Source organism: Mirounga leonina, unplaced genomic scaffold (assembly GCF_011800145.1).
Source record: "Mirounga leonina isolate KUSES-001 unplaced genomic scaffold, KU_Mleo_1.0 Mir_101595, whole genome shotgun sequence".
NCBI classification, from domain to species: Eukaryota; Metazoa; Chordata; class Mammalia; order Carnivora; family Phocidae; genus Mirounga; species Mirounga leonina.
Window position 1 is genome coordinate 5,756,137 of NW_023270158.1, and position 21,838 is coordinate 5,777,974.

General features: G+C 43.6%; 1 protein-coding gene across 1 annotated transcript in view; it reads right to left on the reverse strand.

Annotated features, from left to right (window-relative positions):
• Nucleotides 1-21,838, reverse strand: part of MAP7D2 (MAP7 domain containing 2) — a 111,430-nt gene that overhangs the window by 58,137 nt on the left and 31,455 nt on the right. The window lies entirely within an intron of this gene.

Below are 21,838 nucleotides of genomic sequence, written 5' to 3' on the forward strand. Positions count from 1 at the left end.
AAAAAAGCCCACCAGGCCTCCCCAAGCCTGGCTCCCAGGGGAGAGAAGAAGCACAAAAGTGGACACAATTATTACACAGATAGTCAACATTCTACTTTCTGAAGGGAGCCAAGTGCTGAGGGACACGTACAAGCTCCTTGGGTAAGCACTGAGAAATACAACACTCAAGTTTGATTCTGGTTCTGCTAAATTTGCTCCAATGTCAATCTTAGTATTTTAGAATCAAAAAGAAGAAATATAACATATTCCTGTTTGTCATTTAAATATCTACAACAAACAAAATGGAACAGATGGCAGTTTCCTCCATAAATGTCCAGGAAACACCCCAGGAGCTCTGCATCTCCACCCACCCTCTACAGGACCATAAAGCGCTTTCTGAATGAAAGATCAAATGAGCTTCATGGTAATTTTAGGATTAGAAATAATTTACTGCACTCAGTCACAATCAATCATTCATGAGCATTACTTACATAACGTTCAAGCACATCTTGGAGAAATCAGCTTCTGTGTTACTACAACCAGACTCACTGTCATGGTGCCCAGGCCCTCCTTTCTGGTAGTGTCACATGTTGACATCCTTGTGTGCCTTGCTGCCACAGTTACCTGCACCCCTTTTGGGGAGGTTCCTGTGACTGTCCAAGAGAGAGACCAGAGACGTGGACTCGGTATAGGCAGCAGGAATGCAGATAGGGATGGATGTGATAAACACTGGATTGTCACAACTCCCCATGGGCATCTGATTTTGCATCTTGGATTACATATCAGGGATATTAAAGCTCAAGACTGAAGTACTAGAAAATCAACCTGGACTATAAATGCCATTACCCATGTTTGTTTTTAGTTAACTCTTAACTATGATACTACCAACAACATAAACATCATCAAGAATTTGAAGGCCCACTTCTTAGCTCATCATTGCTGGCTCCCCACAGTCTGATCTGAAACTCTCTTCCCAACTTGACATCAGCACTGCCCCTTTCTTCTACACACCTTCCAGCTCAAGATACCCCTTCTCCCACACCCCAACACCTATTTAAATCCCACCCACCTTCAAGACCCCACAGTTCCCCAGAACCTATAATGCTCTGTGCTCCCACACAGTTAGCAGAAGTCTAATTTCATTCTGCTTGGCTGCAGAATTCTCCTCTGATTCAGTCTCCCTGGGAGGAGGGAGAGGCTACTGAGGCAAGGGTGGCTTATGTATGTCTGGGTCACCCCAGCTCGGGGCACTGCCCCCCAACAGTGCCCCTAAAGTGAACACACAATGCTCAAAAGCAGGCATGTAGTCGGTGGAAGGGAGACAAAACCAGGTTTTTCTTTTCTCTAAACACTTTCAGGCTCTAGTGTCTACCTCAAGAGTTTGACTAATTAGAATTTCTTCTGTGTGAAAAGTTACAAAAAGAAGCTTAGCACCCCTGAACGGATGTTTGCTTGTGTCAGCACCCATATCAATCTGTCCATCCCCGCAGGACCTGAACCTTACTCCGTATTGCCCATGCCACCCTTCAGATGTTAATGGGCCAGCCCTCTATCTGAGGTACAGCCTGAGAACCACGGAAAGTGTTCTTCAAACAGAAGAAAAAAACTGAGGGAAAAGGGCCAACCACATTTGGAACTGGCCACATTACCCAGAGGCTTTACAAACACAAGTTGCTCTGTTCCAGGGATATGCATTATTTTGGGCTGCCCCCTTGTGGGCACTTGTAAGAGTCACAACTACAAATCATTTCCTTTCCAGAAAATCTTCATTATCATGCTCATAGTCACCACGTGCTTCATCATAACAGGAGGTCACCCAGTTACTATGGATCTAATGCACTTCTTGGATTTACTTGACTCAATCACCTTATGATGCAGGGACTATTTTGATCCTCATAGGTGCAGAAAGGGAGGCACATAGAGGTTAATTAACTTGTCTGACGTCACACCATCAGAAAGTGGAGAAGCCAGATCCTACCCCAAGAACGTAACTCCAGGACCCACACTCTTAATTACTGCTCTCCTGCAAAGGAAGAAATGTAACAGCTTGATCTTAGTGCCTATGAACGAAAAGTTGTGACCCAGTATCACACACAAGGAACAAATCCCATCCTTGTCCCAGGAATAAGCCTGCAAAGATGGGGAGAGGTCTAAGTCTAACTCATTAGAGAGGGATCAAGTAAGCACTACTATGAGCCACGCACTTGCTGGCTGGCCACAGATATGGCCACTGCCCAGACAGAGTAAATATTTGCTTCCTCTTCAAACTGATGGTTTGGAAATGTTTTAGAGAGGCTGATGCTGGGTGGGAAAGGGTGTTAGCCAAAGAATGTTGGGAACAACCATGAAAAGCAGTTCTGCTTTGGCCTCACTAAGGAGGGTGAAGCAACTCAAAGAGTCTAACATGGGTAACTTGGAGTCTCTGTACTGTCACACACAGCCACAAGCCACGTGCGGCTACTTCAATTTAAGAAAATCAAAATTAAATGCAATTAGGGGTGCCTGGCTGGCTCAGTCGGAAGAGCATGCGACTCTTGATTGCATGGGTTGTGAGTCTGAGTCTCACACTGGGTGTAGAGATTACTAAAATAAATAAATAAACTTAAAAAAATTAAATGCAATTAAAAGTTCAGTTCGTCAGCACACTGGCCACATTTCAGACACTCACCAGCCACATGAGGCTGGTGGCTACCATACTGGACAGCACTGAAAGAGAAAGAGAAGTCTGGCAGCTCCCTCTTGTGACTCTCTTCCTTAACACTCAGCTGCTCTGGGATGCATGTGGATAAGGAAGATCTCAGAGTTCAATCAGGGTTGAGTTTTGCTAGGTGAGTAAGGCTGAGGTAGGGCCTCATTCCTCCACACAGTGTCAGCCTCTCCTGATTACAAGAATTGTTAAGCAATTGTTTCTAGAACATCTGTTTGAAGAGAAGCCAAGTAATTAACTCATATCTCCAACTTCCATCTTGTGACTGTCCATGATCCTCTAGGAGCCCCTGCTGAGAAGCACAGGGCTTATCCCAGGGGAGAGCACAAACCAGACCACCCCTATTTGTTAGGGGCCATGGACTTAACCAGTTATTAGCACTAGTACAACACAGCCAGAGGAATGGAGGTAGACCATTATTAACACAGCCAGGGTAAATAATACATGAACATTAACAATACTAAGAGACTTCCTCTAAAGACCCAGTATACTTAAGGGTTAATGCTCCATTTGGTTCCTAAAGGTAGCCTTCTTTCTGTATGGCCTGAAATCCTACAGTATTTAGCTTTCCTACCCAATCAATCATCCTTTGTCCATTATACCTCATACTTTATGCGTATCCTTGTCTTTTATTAAACCAGAGACCCAATGTTATCTTTGAACCCCATGAGAAGAGATGGAGAATAGATCCGTGCTTGTCAGGGGGAAAGGAAGTGGGTGGCTATAAAAGGGCAGCATGGATCCTTGTGGTAATGGAGATGTCCTCTATCTTGACTGTACCAGTGTCACTACTCTGGTTGGGACAGTGTACTGTAGTGCTGCAAGCTGGTACTGTTGGCGGAAACCAGGTAAAGGGTACATGGGATCTCTCTGTAGTATCACTTATGACTGCATGTGAATCTACAATGACCTCAAAATAGGAAGTTTACTTTTAAAAAAATATGGTTCAGGGGTGAAGCCCTGGAGGAGAACAAACACATAGAGGGAGCAGAGGACACCTTCCTGGAGGTGTCCCACCCAGGAGAAGGACAAGCCGTACACATGTCAGAGCCAAGCCTGCCCCATTCCTGATACAGTAATGCTTCCCAGGACAATAGCATTCAGGTAACGTGCACCACCGAAACGGAGGCCTTTTCCTGGGCAACTCATCCCATGGAAATGAGAATGAAACAGGGATACTGAGTGGCTAAACAACTATTTTATGTTAACAAAGCAGCATAAAATTTCATACTTCACTGATGTGCTCTTGCTTGGAGCAACTTTCCGTTACCGTTGGGCTGTAGCAACACATTTTTAAAAACTAATTTTAAAATGAATTTTATTAGCCTGAGCACTCTCCCACTAGAATATTAATGAGCTGGTATCAGTCAATTATTCATGGTACTGGTAATAACCATTATGAAAATACAAAGTTTTTAGGGGAAGCCAGCTGTGTTCAACTTTTAAAAATTAATTGTATTAAATAAATTTTATTTTTTTTTAAAGATTTTATTTATTTATTTATTTATTTGAGAGAGAGAGAGAGAGAGAGAGAGAGAGAGAAACAGCATGAGAGGGGATAGGGTCAGAGGGAGAAGCAGGCTCCCCGCCGAGCCGGGATCCCGATGCGGGACTCGATCCCAGGACTCCAGGATCATGACCTGAGCCGAAGGCAGTTGCTTAACCAACTGAGCCACCCAGGCGCACCATGTATTAAATAAATTTTAAAGTAACTTTCCCAATCACACTCATATCACTGCAACTGAGTCAGTGTCCAGAAAAAAGAAAGGGAAAAGAAATGAAGAGCTTATCAAATAAGTTCAGTGCCAGCCAGCGCCCCTCTGTGGACTGGCAGGCATGGACACATTTCACCTCCATGGTGACTCATTTGTGCTGTCATCTGTCTAAGTGCATCAAGACCAGTGGTTCTCAACCATGGCTACACAATGGAATCACCTTGGGAGCTTTTAAAATGACAGATGCATGCATCTCCCTCCCAGAGGCTGACCTAACATCTCAGGTGTAAAGGGGGTGGCAGTGCTTTAAAAGCTCCCACATGATTCTAACATGCAGCAAGACTTAGAAATGTCTGGCCCATTACTCCTCCCACTGGAGCATGCATCAGAACCATCTGGAGGGCTTGTGAACTCTTACTGCTGGATGGCACCCCCAGAGCTCGTAACAGAGTGGGCCTGAGGTGAGCCAGAGAATCTGCCTTTCTAACAAGTTCCCAGGTGAGGCTGATGCTGTTGGTCCAGAGCCCACATCTTGAGAACCACTGTTCTAGATTGTGCTGACTCTATAGTACATGGCCCTGCCTGTGGCTCCTCTGTGGATGTCCAGAACCCAGAAGAATGTGGGGCTCACAAAGTGGGATGGAAGGAATGCAAAGAGATGATCGACCACCTGCACCCCCCCCCTCCTCCCCACACACAGCATTTCCCTTTGCCACGGTTGTTACTGCTCCACGTGCTACGGTCTGGGCCTGTTCATTTGCCCCATTGCCCTCTAAGCTCTTATCTGTGAATCTCCAGCACTTTGCACATGGTACTTAAATACTTACTGAATGAATAGGCCATGAATATTATGTCCCACTGACCGAAACTTCCCCATTTGTAGAACATTTAAACCTTTTTATCAGTAATATCTATATAAACAAGTAACATCTTGAAGCATCTTTGTACCTGTTATACTGCTGGAGTTGGGACAAGGAGTACAAAGGTAAAGAAAGGAAAGCAGCTTTTCCCACTGCTCCCCATGCTCCCCCACAAGGCTAAAATGAATCTTTCCTCTAAATTCCATCAGTGGTCCACCTCTCTCAGTCCTTTTCCTTCTTTAATTCAAATTGGGATCCCTCTCTCATTCATGGTCCTCAAGCACAGGAAGCTCTACCCTCCAACTGTCCCCCTTTCCAGTCCATCTGTCAGGATATAAGCTTATTTTTTCTTTCTTTCTTTTTTTTTTTTTAGATTTTATTTTTAAGTACTCTCTACACCCAATGTGGGGCTTGAACTTAAAACCCCGAGATCAAGAGTTGCATGTTCTACCGACTGAGCTAGCCAGGCAACCCAATATAAGCTTCTTAAGGGAAAGGCCCATGTCCCATTTCTTCCCATAGCCCCTAGGGCCTAGCATAGTATTCTGTACATATTAAGCACTTAATAAATGCTCTCTGAGTTCACAAGCACCTACTGTGTGCCAGGCCTGGAGGGGATATTAAGACACACATTTCCTATGATCCTATGACAGCATCAGGACAAGGACATCATTCCTGTGGCCTCTGTATGACCAGACCCACTTATTTGAGAAACGTCAATTTCCCATACTTAAAAGGGATATGGGATGCTAGCTCTGGGAACTCACCCTCTTATAATACATCCCCACGCTATGAGAAGGCCAAGTTAAACAATGGGTCTCAGGGAAGGCTCCAACCAGCAGAGCCAAAAGCTACCACCAACTGCAGCCTCTGAGTTTGCCGTCTCAGCCCTTCAGCTGCCCCTCAGTACAGATATCAAGTGAGAACCACCCAGTCAACCCCAGGCAACACACAGAACCCTGACAAAGAAGACAACATTATAAACTGCTCAGTCTTGGTGTAGTTTTTTTCACAGCAATATAACCAGAAAACCAGTCCACCGATCAACCAAAAGCAAACAAGCAACCGTTTCTGATCGCTCAGTGTATGGGACCCAGATTATGCACCACCCTAGACTCCTCAGCCTCATGGGCTCACCAACCCAGGACCTCAGCCACCTGTCATGCTTCTCAGGCAGAATTTAGTGATGGCTCATGTAGTTCCCTCACTCAACATGCCCTGGAAGCAGCTCCTGCCACTGACTCCGACAGAAGAGCCCCCATACACGGCATCAGCTGAAAAGGAACAACAATAGCACCTTGACATTGACTAGGCCAATCCTGCGGAGGCCAGGAAACATGACCCAGAAGACAAAGCAGTTAAGGCCCTGTGGCATGCGCTCTGACTGAGACAGGAAGGCAACAACGGATGAATTGTTTGCCCTTGTTTCTACCAGCGACTGCTCTGAGTCACTGGGATTCATAACCTCCCTGGACATGGCCTGTGGATCCAAGCATCACAAGCTGTGTTCGGCTGCAAGGCCTTGGTCAGCTTGATGATATATCACCTTTTATTTCCTTTCCTTCCTTCCCTAGATCACATACTTTTCCCCTCACTCTTAGTTCCCAGGGAGCAGACCCCTCAATAAAGTGCTGGTAAGTATAAAAGAGGAGGAGAAACTGTACATGAATGTTCATAGCAGCATTATTCATAATAGCCACAAAGTGTAAACAACCCAAATGTCCATCAACTATCGAATGGATAAATAAAACATGGTATGGAAAAAATAAAATAAAATAAAAAAATAAAAAAAATAAAACATGGTATGTCCATATAATGAAATATTATTCAGTTATAAAAAAAGGAATGAAGGGAATGATGGGCTGTTAATGGGTACAGGATTTCTTTTAGGGGTGATGGAAATAAATGTTCCGGTGTAATGATGGTTGTACAACACTGTGAATGTACTAAAACCCACCAAAGTTTACACTTCAAAATGGTAACTGTTATGTGAATTATATTGCAATAATACAATTTTGCAGAAAGAAAATAAAACCATCTTATGGAGGGCTCCACAACGAGATTTAAAATCTACAACCGGGGCACCTGGGTGGCTCAGTTGGTTAAGCAACTGCCTTGGGCTCAGGTCATGATTCCAGGGTCCTGGGATTGAGCCCCGCACCGGGCTCTCCACTCAGCAGGGAGGCTGCTTCTCTCTCTCCCTCTGCCCCTCCCACCGCTCATGTTCTTTCTCTCAAAATAAATAAATAAAATCTTTAAAAAAAATAAAATAAAATCCAGAGCCTAATTAATCTCATCTGTGGCCTTCATCCAAGTCTCCCAAGTTACCGCTTTTACTTTTTCCTCTCAAACATCCAAATGATATATCTGGTTCCAACAAAGCATTTTCCATACAATGAGAATAAATGTAGTTCATCTGACTACATAAAAATCATACATATGTATATATATATGTATATATATATACACACACACATCTTTGTGAAGTATCTGCCACACAATCTCAAGATCTTTGTTATATTTTATAAAACTGGGGAGCAAAAATGAATGTTTGTAATTGAAAGAAAATGAAATATATCTGCTATTTGTTCAAAAAGGGAGAGGGTAGAAAAAATACCAATAAATGGTAAATGTGTTATGATCAACAGTTATGATTACATGAAGTGATGTATACGAAAAACTTTCCATTATGATAAATGCTCATTAAATATTAGTGGCTATTATTTTTAGGGGGGGGTTATATTTTGAGATTAAAGAAATGGAGACTCAAAAAGTCAAGTGACACACCCAATGTCATATTAAGTGGGAAGATTCTCATTACCTCTCTGACCCTCAATCCACTGTGATTTTTTCCTAGACTCTGCTGTAGGATCAGATTCAGATCACTGAAGAGCAGGAAGGTGAAAGTTCCAGGAAGGGATAATGGTGTATGCAAAAATATGCTAGAAAATAATAGTTAAATCCTCAAATCTCATTGAACTTCAATCCTACCCGTCTAAACTGAAAATCAGTTGATAGAATCTAGAACCTTTTTCATCTTTGCATGAGGGTACTGTTTTTGTCCAGAAAGCATGACATATCCCTGCCTTATATTTTTCAATTAAAATCTCAAAAACAATTATAATCCCATAGGGTCACTAAACTTTCTATTTACATTTCTTTCAATGTGGAACTAAATCTCAATTCTCAGTAGGTCCTGTCAGCATCCATCCATACTTTAGGATGACTGCTTTAATGCAGTGGACTGTAATGAAAACCAACAGCACTAAGAGTTGAAGAAGATTCTTGTCTGGCAACCTGATTTTTCTCCAAAATGGAATTCATATCCATTAAAGGCATTCTGAGAATAAAAAATCAACCCTTACACTGTTAAAATCAGGGCTTAATCATACCAGTGTACAATGCACAAAAAAATCCCCATAAAGTAAATTTAATAATGTATGATCGGCAATTTCGAGATCACAAATCATGGAATTTCGGGTGAAAGAGCTCTCAGGGGCCCAATTCAACCCTCTACTTGCTGTGAGTGAACGAGCGAGCAAGTGGCAAAGATGGGGGGGTTTGGTCCCTTTCCTCCACCAGAAAAAGAACTATCTTTATCCTTTTCGCTTCCTTCATCTGCCCATCGGATATGCTGGATGAATTCTTGGGCTTTTGTTATACAAATGGAGAATGTAAGTAAAAAGGGTTTCAGGACTGTAAGAAGTGAATCAGCTTTGATTAACAGACACTGTAAAGGGAAGCAAACCTTTTGTATGAGGGAACAAAAGCAAAAAGGAAGTAAGAGGTGGACATGGGAGTCAGAAGCCATGTTAAGGCTGCCTCTGGGTACAATTCTGCCTGGGAGCTGAACACAGGAAAGGTTTCAAGAAACTCCTGGAAGGTATGGTATGTATGTGTGTAATACTGGGAGCCAGAGGAATAGGCAAAGAGCTGCAGGTTAGAATTTAATCCTCTGACACTTTGCTAATCTCCTGTAAAGATCTGAATTGCTTTTAATCTCTTTTGGTTACTGAGTTCTATTTCTTTGGTTAACACATGAGCTTCTGATATTTATTTGGGATATTTATTTGAGAAACAAATACCTAGGGAGGAGCTAACCTCAGGAGAATCAAGGGTTATAGAGACCCTGTGGTGGCCATTAATTCCATTTTCTGTCTCTGATAAGAGCGGAACTGGGTGGCTTCAACTGCAATTTGTGTCTTAGAAAGATACCACTTCTCCCCATACCTTAATAACTTGCAGGAGAATTTTGGGGCAAACACTAATCCAGTGATTCTCAAGCTTTAGCACACATCAGAAGAATCCCCTAGAAGGCTTGTGAAAAACAAATTGCTGGGCCCCACCTCCAGAGCTTCTGATTCAGTAGGGCTGGCTGGGCCTGGGAATCTGCAGTTCTAACAAGTTCCCAGGTGATGCTAATGCTACTGGTTTGGGGACCTCACTTTAAGAACCACTGATCCAATCCATTTCTCAAATGCTACAATCTTCTGAATTGGTTTAAATTCTATTTTCAAGGGTGAGAAAAAGTCACTATTACCACCCAGGTCACTACTTTCAACATCTCTCTTTTTCAAGGATGATGTCATAATTTATACTTTTGAAGGAAGCAGGGCTGGAACTAGCTTTTATGTTCAACAGCAACTGACTTACTAGGATGAAGGTATAAACATCCAGGTATCAAAATAAATTTTTAAAAATGCATACAGATACTAAAACATCCTTGAAAAGAAAGAAGTGGAGAAATAGGGAATGACATAAGAATGTACACAAATCTATGCTGTTGTTACGTTTTTATAAAATATGCTCACTAAATTCCTATAGGTTTCCTTTAAAATAGCTAAATGAATTACATTTTCCAGAAAAATGCAGACGTGATAAGAGTATTCCCTAAATGATTCTTTTTTTAAAAAGATTTTATTTATGAGAGAGAGAGAGAGAGAGAGCATGAGCAGGATGGAGGATGAGCAGAGGGAGAAGAAGAAGCAAACACCCCGCTGAGCAGGGAGCCCAACATAGGGCTCAATCCCAGGACCCCGACTTCATGATCTGAGCTGAAGGTAGAGGCTTAACCAACTGAGCCACCCAGGTGCCCCTCTTAAATGATTTTCTTAAACAAGAATTGCATAACAGAGAGAATGAACAGTTTTTGTTTTTTTTTTTAAGTGTAGAACTGGGTGAAGTTCAAACAAACATAAACAGCAGAGCACTTTGACATTAAGGTTGAATGATGAGAATGAATCTCCTCCTCATCCTGGAACCTGGCACATAATCATCACCAATATGCCACAAAACTCTCTGCAGAGGGTTACTGGAAGAAGGCAGAAGGGTGAAGTCCTGTAGCAAGTGCTTTCAGATCCCTCTTCTAAACAATGGCGATAATAGTAGTCCCTATCTTACTCACAATGAGGGTTAAAGGGAAGATCACAGGGACTGCTTCACTGTGCCCAGCACATAGTGGGAGCTCAACAAATTGAACTATTCCTTGTTAGCCATTCCAGCCAGCCTGTTCCTGTTCAGTGCTCTTCTTTTTCCACTACTGAAGTCTTCTGAAAACCAATTCTGCTATCTTTCCTAATGGGGCAATTAGATAGAGTGCGTGCATGCAATAGCACCAGGCTAAAACCAGGGCAAGCTTTCTTCTTCCATAAAAATTATATTATATAGATATAGATATAGATAGATGATTTCTCATCTTCTGCCAAGAGTATTAGTTACCAATCATCATTTGTATCTACACACGTAGACACATGCCCCTTCTGGTAAATAAGTAGAAATGAGATCCTGTCTTTAACAGCGTAAGTAATTTCTTACCAGAAAAAGAATACATAGATGACATTTCAGAAACATTGTGAAGGCTGTATGATGCTGACGCTATTCTTCACTACTTCAACAGTAAATTTCCTAATTAATACTCACATACACATAATCAGCTGTCCCAAGAATACCACCCCAGCAACTCCAGTAAGCTCCCCAGAATCAAGTGAAAATGTGTCACATTATAAAATGCAACTGTGCCCAGTTTCGTGAACTGTACACATATTCATGAGCCAGACTGTTTTTTCTAAAGGTACCATTTATTAAGCACATATTTCCTGCCAGGCATTATACTCTCCAAGTGTTATTTAATGCTCACAATAATCCTAGGAGGTGGAAGGTACCTTTATTTCACAGATGAAAAAACAGACTCAAAGTTAAGAAATCTGTCCAGGGCGCCTGGGTGGCTCAGTTGGTTAAGCAACTGCCTTCGGCTCAGGTCATGATCCTGGAGTCCCGGGATCGAGTCCCACATCGGGCTCCCTGCTCAGCGGGGGGTCTGCTTCTCCCTCTGACCCTCTTCCCTCTGTTGCTATCTGTCTCTCATTCTCTCTCAAATAAATAAATAAAATCTTAAAAAAAAAAAAAAAGAAAAAAGAAATCTGTCCAAAGTCACAGGTGCTATGTAGCAAAGCCTGGATTTGAGGCCAGTCTGGCTGACTCCCAAGCTGACAGGCACCAACTCAGGACTGACGAAAAGGAAGGCCACCTAAAGGAAAGAATACTGCCCTAGGAATCTAGATGTCCAGAAACTGGGAGCTATTCTTACTGGGATGCACAAAGGAGCATAAGAAAATGGGCTCACTCAAATCCCTGCTCAGCACACACTGACAGTGTGACTACTAAGGAAGCTTCTAAGCCTTAGTTTTCTCATCTGTTAAACAGGGATAATAGTAGTACCTGTGTTGCAGAGTAATGTGAAGTCTGAAGTAGAATATATGTAAAGCTCTTAGCACATATTAAAAGCACATAATAAATATTAGCTAATGATATCACCATCATCATCATTATTGGTTTAGATGTGGTCCTTAAATAAGAATGTAAATACAAGTGCTTAGGACATATTAAGCTCTCAGATTGCATTCATATTCGTCAGTATCAATCATTATTATCACCCTTACCACCACCACAATGGCTATTACTACTATAGTCTAGAACTAGCTCCTGATCCCCCCTCCTCATCTTTAAACCCTGCTTTCAAATCAGCGATGTCTTCAGCTCGCACCAGGCCTCCAATGGCCGACCCACTGGGCACCTCAGGAACTCTTGCCCCTGCCCGCCAAGGCCCTGACTGTTGGAGGACTACTATGCTCATTCATGAGGGGGGCTTGGGTGAAGGCAATGTACACACCTGTCAAAAAAATCACCTGATGGTACACTTCAAATGTATGCATTTTGTGTATGATACCTATTTGGGTTTTTTTTTAAGATTTTATTTATTTATTTGATAGAGACACAGTGAGAGAGGGAACACAAGCAGGGGAAGCAGGAGAGGGAGAAGCAGGCTTCCCATGGAGCAGGGACCCCGATGCGGGGCTCGATCCCAGGACCCTGGGATCATGACCTGAGCCGAAGGCAGACGCTTAACGACTGAGCCACCTAGGCACCCCTGTATGATACCTATTTGTAACACTACAACAACTATGATAACAAACTGAAAAGGCAAAATTTAGTGCTGGGTGACCTGCCATATGTCGTTAGTGCCCCCAGGCTGCCATGACTAACCCTGAATATCCCAGGCAACCACATTCTCACTGTGACCCTGTGAAGAAGTGTGCGGACTCAGACTCTTAAGGGCAGCATGGGAGACAAGAGGTACGTACGCCTCATCAGGGCCAGTGTGGAAACGGAAGTCACTTGCAAAGGCCCAGGGAGGGTGACTCAAGCTGCAGGGCTCTTCAAAAATGCCTCATGTTTCAGGAGATAAGGAGGTCTAACAAGCCAGCTCCTTGGTTCTGAACCCTGCCTTGAAAATCATCCTCTTTCAGGTTCATTATTAAACTTTACCTGTTTCCACACACACCAGATCCCAGCTACCAATGTCCAAATGGCTTGGCTCTTTTCTACAGCCACCAGGAAAACTGTCTCTGTTGATCACTTCCCTATTCATGTGTAAAGCCTGGCCCCGGGGGCTTCTTCTTGGTTCCATCCATGCGGCCTGCCCAAAAGTACCCCAGTCAAAGGACCTTGAGTAAAATCTCTTCATATCTCGGAGCTTCCAGCTGCTCTTCTAAAAGCAGGAACATCACTACCTACTTCAGGGTTATGTGGGCTCTTGTGAAAACACCTGGCAGCAGGAGTAGTCACAGTTGGCCCCATTCCCCTGGTGATATATGAGAACACAGACTAAACAAGTTGTGGCAGACGCTCACTAGGCCCAAGCCTGGGCCATGTAATCATAACCTCCACATTTCAGTCTTCCCAAGAGCCCCACAAAATTCCCCCAGGAAACCCCCAACAGCTTCCTAAGAAGTCACAGTTTCCATTCTAAGACTTGTTCTGCCTTGCTGATAATTCACTTAGAAAGTGAGAGGAACAAATTCAAAGGTGCCTAAAAGAAGACAACAAACAGCTAAAAAATTCAACTTGATTAATTATGGAGCACTGTGATGCACAAACTTATCTCCCACCCTGGCTCTTGATCTGGGAGGCAGGAGTTACCTGGATTCCTGTGTTTCCACAATAAATTTAATATAAATATATATCATTTCAAAAGGACCCAATATGCTCAGCATAGTCTAGTCACAACATGATTTGCTAGTTAAATGAAACCTACATAATTTTCCCTCTACCATCCTGAGTTCTTGGCTGGGACCCCCTGTAATACAAAGAGAAGTTTAAAAACCATCTTCAGCTAGAGACAAAAGAAAGATGTTGTTGGGGGGGATGCAATTCATGGAAGGTGAGAGGAGGAAATATTAAACAAAAGTTGCCCTGCTGTGCAAGTGTGTCTCTCAGGTGAAAAAGTTTGCTCTGGTAATAGCTCTCTTCCTGGTATAGGCCCCCTTTCTACTGCAAAAAATTTTTTAGATTTATTTATTTTAGAGGGGGGAGGGGCAGAGGGAGAGAATCTTCAAGCAGACTCCCTGCTGATACAGGGCTCTATCCCACAACTCATGAGATCATGACCTGAGCCAAAACCAAGAGTCAGTTGCTCAACCGACTGAGCCACCCAGGCGCCCCCTACTACAAAAAATATTTTTTTAATAAACATAGACTTCCCTTACAAAATAATCCTTATGTAAAAGAGGCATATTTTGGGTGGCATATTCTGCCACCCTTCAATAGCTAAGCACAAGGCTCATCAAGCAACTGGGTTGGTTCCATGCTGAAATCCACCTTCCCGGCCTTCTGTGCCATGTGGTGACCAGACAATCACCTCTCGTCCACATCCATGCCCACTCCCCCATGTGTGTCTCTAGTCATCAAAGAATTGTTTGCAGTCGTAAGAATTTGGACTCCACCCATCCTGTCAAGCGTGATCACAAAAAAACCAGAGAAGTGGGAGCTGGCACCAGAAAAGGGAGTGAACACGGAAAGCAGAGCAAATATAGAGATTTCTACCATGGACAGGGCACACAAGGCCAGGTGTCTGAAGTCGGTCTCAAGGTTCTTTACAGGTGGGGAGGCTCTGACACATGGGGCTTTGGTTTGAGTATCCAGAGGCTCACTTGATGCAGGTATCCAAGCAAGGGGTAAGCCTCTGATTTGCAGACCAAATGACCCTTGAATAGCCCTCCCATCCCCAAAAAGTATGGAGAAGGCAGCTGGGTACAGTGTCTGGAAGCAAGAGCTCAGGAGCCAGATGGGCCTGGTTCCAAACCCACTGAGATCAAGGAGCATCAATGGAGAGGGAGAGGGAGGAGGAGAGGGGGAAGGGGAAAGAGGGAGGGAGAGAAGAAGAGGTGGGGAGGCTTTGAGTGAGTGAATAAGTGTGTGTGTGCACGCATGTGTGTACTGCTCAGATAAATGTTAGGCATCGATATTTCTAAGCCTAAATCACCCAGGACACTTCAGGGGTGTGGCAGGGGCAGATTTTGGGGTTGCACACCAGGACAAGTGGTTGTTTACAGTGAGGGTTCATGTGTGAAAATGCAAGCCCCCAACTCACCATCATCCTGAGATAAGATTCAGAAAGGCCTTGAACATCTGTTAAAAGGGCTAAATACAGGGGAAAAGGATGATTCTTACTTGCTTTGTCAGCAACAAAGTATAAGAGATTTACAAACATCTCTTTGAAACTGTGGACAAAATCCAGCAGGTAATAGCTAGTAAAGAGACATTAACTGTGACATTCCATTATTAGTACTGTCATTTGATGTTCTCTTCAGGGTGGTGTGTATGTTTGATGACCATGAAAGTGAAAGATGTGTCAAGGATCCCAGAGCATCACTGGAGGCCCTTCTGGCCAATCTTCATGCCACTCCCAACCTAGCTGCTCATTAAGTCCCAGAGTCCCCATGGTGGGAAGAGCTTATGCCCTTGAGCATGAGCTAGGCAGGCCAGAGGGCTCCTTGTCTTGAGCCCCTTATTTTGTCCTTGTTTCCTCAGTGTTTCCACACAATGACATGCTCATAGGTACTTAAGATCCCTCCATCCTCACATTACAGAGTTGGCAGGAGCCTTCAGACACTCTCCCTGTGGACAGCCCCTTGTTCCTAGGCTGCCTGCTCCCCCTCTGCTGTCTCACTGGGCACTAGACCTGAACTTCGACCACAGCTGTACATTTCAACCATTCAAAGTGAACCCTCCCTGCTCCAAGCCCCTCTATTCCCAGTTTCAGTTCATGGTAGTGCAACCCCACATCAGAGAAGTCCCCAGTTACACCAGCACTTTGAGGGACCACCGACAGGGCTTTGGAAACCCAATCCAAGTCATCAGTGTGGTTGTCAGACCTGCAGTTCGAAGAAGATTCCTGAATTTTAAAACAAAATACAAAGGGGAAATAAAGAGGCTAGGGAAAAGACTGTGTATTACAAAACCTTTGTATTACAAACAATTTAGAGACATATTAAGAATTTTTGAAGTCAGGGAGCTTGGGTGGTGCAGTCAATTAAGTGTCTGACTCTTGGTTTTGGTTCAGGTCATGATCTCAGAGTCGTGAGACTGAGCCCCACAACGGGCTCTGTCCTCAGTGTGAAGTCTGCTTGTGACTCTCTCCTTCTCCCTCTGCCCTACTCTCCCCTTCAAATGAATAAATCTTAAAAAAAAAAAAAAAAAAGATTTTTCAAAGTTATAACCCCCTGTTCCTTTATTCCCTAAAAAGCACACCCAGGGGCACCTAGGTGGCTCAGTCGGTTAAGCATCTGCCCTCGGCTCAGGTCATGATCCCAGGGTCTTGGGATCGAGCCCCACATTGGGCTCCAGCCCCACACTGGGCTCCCTGCTCAGCGGGGAGCCTGCTTCTCCCTCTCCCTGCCGCTCCCCCGCTTGTGCTCTCTGACAAATAAATCTTTAAAAGTAAGTAAGTAAATAAATAAATAAATAAGCAAGGAAACAAATAAGGTTTCCTTAAAAAAAATAAAAAATAAAAAGCACACCCAACAGGGTTGCTCCACCCCCATCCCAATATACAAGCCTGGCATCTGACATTCACAGCAGCCACAATAGAATTCTTAAACAAGGACAGTTTTCAAGGACATTTTGAGACCTTGAGGCAGAAACAGCTTCCTGGCTCAAATAGATTGTTCTTAAACCACAGGAGCAGAACAAAATGTGTGCCCTCACTCAGCATCATTCCGAGCAATCTGATTTGTCTTTTTAAACAGCAGATATCTCCAGCTTGTTGATTAAATTTACCCTACACCTCATCCCCCTCCAACTGCCCCCCAGTACCTCTTTGGAAAAACAAAAGGTACACGAATCTTAAAGTTCTACTTATTGCTGCCAGTGGTCAAAAGCTTATTTTGTTTTTTGTTTTTAAGATTTTACTTACTTATTTATTTGACAAAGAGAGGGACAGCGAGAGAGAGAACACAAGCAGGGGGAGTGGGAGAGGGAGAAGCAGGCTTCCTGCTGAGCCGGGAGCCTGATGCAGGATTCAATCCCAGGACACTGAGATCATGACCTGAGCCGAAGGCAGACAGACGCTTAACAACTGAGCCACCCAGGCGCCCCAAAAGCTTATTTTGAAAACAGCCACATGCAGAAGAATGAAACTGGAGCATTTCCTTACACCACACACAAAAATAGACTCAAAATGGATGAAAGACCTAAATGTGAGACAGGAGTCCATCAAAATCCTAGAGGAGAACACAGGCAGCAACCTCTTCAACTTCAGCAGCAGCAACTTCTTCCTAGAAACATCGCCAAAGGCAAGAGAAGCAAGGGCAAAAATCAACTACTGGGACTTCATCAAGATAAAAAGCTTTTGCACAGCAAAGGAAACAGTCAACAAAACCAAAAGACAACCTACAGAATGGGAGAAGATATTTGCAAATGACATATCAGATAAAGGGCTAGTATCCAAAATCTATAAATAACTTATCAAACTCAACACCCAAAGAACAAATAATCCAATCAAGAAATGGGCAGAAGACATGAACAGACATTTTTCCAAAGAAGACATCCAAATGGCCAACAGACACATGAAAAGGTGCTCAACATCGCTCAGCATCAGGGAAATCCAAATCAAAACATCAATGAGATAGCACCTCACACCAGTTAGAATGGCTAAAATTAACAAGTCAGGAAACGACAGATGTTGTCCAGGATGTGGAGAAAGGGGAACCCTCCTACACTGTTGGGAATGCAAGCTGGTGCAGCCACTCTGGAAAACAGTACGGAGGTTCCTCAAAAAGTTGAAAATAGAGCTACCCTATGATCCAGCAATTGCACTACTGGGTATTTACCCCAAAGATACAAATGTAGGGATCCGAAGGGGTACGTGCACCCCAGTGTTTATAGCAGCAATGTCCACAATAGCCAAACTATGGAAAGAGCCAAAATGTCCATCAACAGATGAATGGATAAAGAAGATGTGGTGTGTGTGTGTATACACACACACATACACACACACACAAATGGAATATTACACAGCCATCAAAAAAAAAAAACCCACCGAAATCTTGCCATTTGCAACGACGTGGATGGAACTAGAGGGTATTATGCTAAGCGAAATAAGTCAATCAGAGAAAGACATGTATCATATGATCTCACTGATACGAGGAATTCTTAATCTCAGGAAACAAACCGAGGGTTGCTGGAGCAATGGGGGGTGGGAGGGATGGGGTGGCTGGGTGATGGACATTGGGGAAGGTATGTGCTATGGTGAGTGCTGTGAATTGTGTAAGACTGATGAATCACAGACCAGTACCTCTGAAACAAATAATACATATGTTAAAAAGAAGAAGAAGAAGAAGATAGTAGGAAGGGTAAAATGAAGGGGGGGAAAATTGGAGGGGGAGATGAACCATGAGAGACTATGGACTCTGAGAAACAAACTGAGGGTTCTAGAGGGGAGGGGGGTGGGGGGATGGGTTAGCCTGGTGATGGGTATTAAGGAGGGCACGTACTGAAGGGAGCACTGGGTGTTATACGCAAACAATGAATCATGGAACACTACATCAAAAACTAATGATGCAATGTATGGTGATTAACATAACATAATAAAATAAAATTAAAAAATAAATAAATAAATCTTAAAAAAAGAAAACAGATAACAGATGTGATAGTGACAAGAGAAAAAGTAAAATGTAAATCTTGGTATTTGTTTCTGGGCAAGATTTTTTTTTTAAATTTTTATTTATTTATTTGACAGAGAGAGACACAGCGAGAGAGGGAACAGAAGCAGGGGGAGTGGGAGAGGGAGAAGCAGGCTTCCCACAGAGCAGGGAGCCTGATGAGGGGCTGGATCGAGAACCCTGGGAGCAAGACCTGAGCGGAAGGCAGACGCTTAACGACTGAGCCACCCAGGCGCCCCATGGGTAAGATTTTTGTAAAGTAAAACAAGGCCTTCAGAGAAGTGAAGTCGCAAGGCATATGGACATGTAAAGGCTTCTCTTTGGCTGTTTCACAGAAAAAGCCCCTGCCATTCAAAACAACACATAAGAAACACCCTTTTGTGCACTACAGTTATATCAAAGCACAGCTGCCTTGCCTATGGTGGCGGCTGTCACTGTTTCTTTCCTTGTTTTTCACTGCAGGAAGATAAAAACTGATGATGTACGTATTTTAAAGATTTTATTTATTTATTTGACAGAGAGAGACACAGTGAGAGAGGGAACATAAGCAGGGGGAGTGGGAGGGGGAGAAGCAGGCTTCCTGCAGAGCAGGGAGCCCGATTCGGGGCTTGATCCCATGACCCTGGGATCAAGACCTGAGCCGAAGGCAGACGCTTAACCAACTGAGCCACCCAGGTGCCCCTGTATGTATTTTTAAATCGTGCATGTTGCCTTTCATCTGCAAAAACTGCGAACAGAGAACACCACCACACTGTTGCTATTTAAGCGTGCTAACCCATCAGAGCAATCCAGTTTTGGATTCACCACATTATTTTAAATAAGCCAAAGTGTCACACTTAAAGGTCACTACACACATTTCTATTAAAGCTGACTCAAAACCAACGCGTAAATGACCACTGCTTTTAAAAACAGCATGCTACACAAACCTTATACTCTAATACAGAGGTTCTCAACCAGAGGTAATTGTGCCCCTAAGCGACAGTTGGCCATGTCTGAAGACATTTGGGGTTGTCACAACTAGGGTGGAGGGGGATGCTACTGGCATCTAGTGGGTTGAGGCCAGGGATGCTAACATCTCACAGTGGACACAGGCCGCTCCCCTCCCCTCCCACACACACATAACGAATCTTCCAACCCTAAAAGTCAGTAGTGCTAAGGTTGAGAAACCCTGCTCTAGTAAGCTGTGCTACATGTGACAAGGACAAAGTCTTCCTTTCCACACTGTAGACACCTTGTTTCGCGCTACAACAATACAGAGCAGTAAGAACAAAGCTAGAAAATGATAAATACAGAATAAACACTATTGTCGTTTGGGTAGCAATCTGTAGTAGTTTTAAAAATTCTTCTTCAAAAATAGAGAATCAATAAAATTCTTATTGGTGTTTGACAGCATCAATAGGCACAACTTGTTTCCTTAGGCAGGACTGTGACTAAATGCATTAGTAGTACTGTTAAGGGTTTTATAACATCCTTTATGGAACAAACTGCCCCAATGCCACTTTCCTGGATGACAGTGCAGTGAAACCATGGTGCGAATCTGCAACAGAGGCAAAGATAATGAATGCATTGCCCTGGGGACCTGGAGTGAGAAAGCTTACTTGGCCAGGTCACCCCCTCAACAGGCCACTCCAGGGAAGGCATACGTATTCCCTCTGCCTTTATGTGGCCTTCACAGGCCCTACTGGGCAAAGGAATTCCCTCCTAAGACCATTAGTACAAATTATATCCTTTATTACAATCCCTGCTGATGGAAACAGTTCATTCGTGTCTTGCAACAATTATCCTGGGGGCACCAGGGAAGAGGGTGAGAAGAAAGATGGATGGGAGCAGCTTTGGTCCCTGTAAAATCCAACAGCATTTAAAAATTGGATTTACTTGGGCACCTGGGTGGCTCAGTTGTTAAGCGTCTGCCTTCAGCTCAGGTCATGATCCTGGGGTCCTGGGATCGAGCCCTGCATCGGGCTCCCTGCTTGGCGGGAAGCCTGCTTCTCCCTCTCCCACTCCCCCTGCTTGTGTTCCCTCTCTTGCTGTCTCTGTCAAATAAATGAATAGAATCTTTAAAAATGGATTTACTTGATTTGATCAGCACTAACAGGAAGTTTTACGTTTTTGATCAGAGTTATTAAAAAATATAGCATTTCCCTGTGGGTACTTTTTTTTTTTTTTTTACCACAAAGAATCAGTAAAATGTAGGTTGCCTCATGACTGCAGTCACTGTGTTCCTTTTTATAGTAACGGGAAGGATGTCTGTGTTCCCAAGGCAACCTGAGGTTTCACTCATCAATACAGCACTGGGTGTTTTCATCAAGCATAGTATCAATCTTCTGAGGTTTCAAAATTGGAGTTCTCTGCTCAGGACAGGGCATGACGGTCCTACACATACCATAGCTAAGATGGTCACCAAATGTCAGAAACAAAGATAAAGAGCAGGTATCGGGGTAAAACACTTTCTGAAGTTTTTCTCCAGGTGATCATTCAAGCTGATAATGAACGATTTGGTTCAATTTGATCTAAGGACTTTATGCAAAGAGATGTCCATGAAGAACATAAAAGCTACAGGCAATTCAAATACGGGGGGGGGGGGGCTCTGAGGTGTGGCTTGGTTCTCCTGACAGCTCTCTCCCTACTTTCCTTTGCCCTGTCCCTCACACTGCCGAGGCCCACCCTGCATCCCATCCTGTCCTCCCAGCCCACCCAGGTGGGTCCAGGACCTGGCCCACAGAAACCCTGTCCTCCTATGTCAGCGCCACAGTGAATGAATAATCCAGATGAGAGTTTGTGAGGATTTAAACTGGAATGGAATGGAAAGGAAAGGATAAATTCTAGCACAGAGAGGTAGATGCTACACAAATAGGCAACTGAGTGGAGGTGGAAAGGAGAGAACCAAAGGCAAGCTGAGGTTCTGGGCCTAGGCAGCCTGGAGAAGAGTGGCTGACACCATTTACAAAAATAAGGAGAACTTGGGGGGAAGGTGATGAGCAATGAGTTAAGTCTGGTTGTTAAGGAATTTGGGGAGCCTAGAAAATAGCTAAATGGGAGATTTTGCCAATAGCTAGTTTAGAGAATAAAGATAATAAC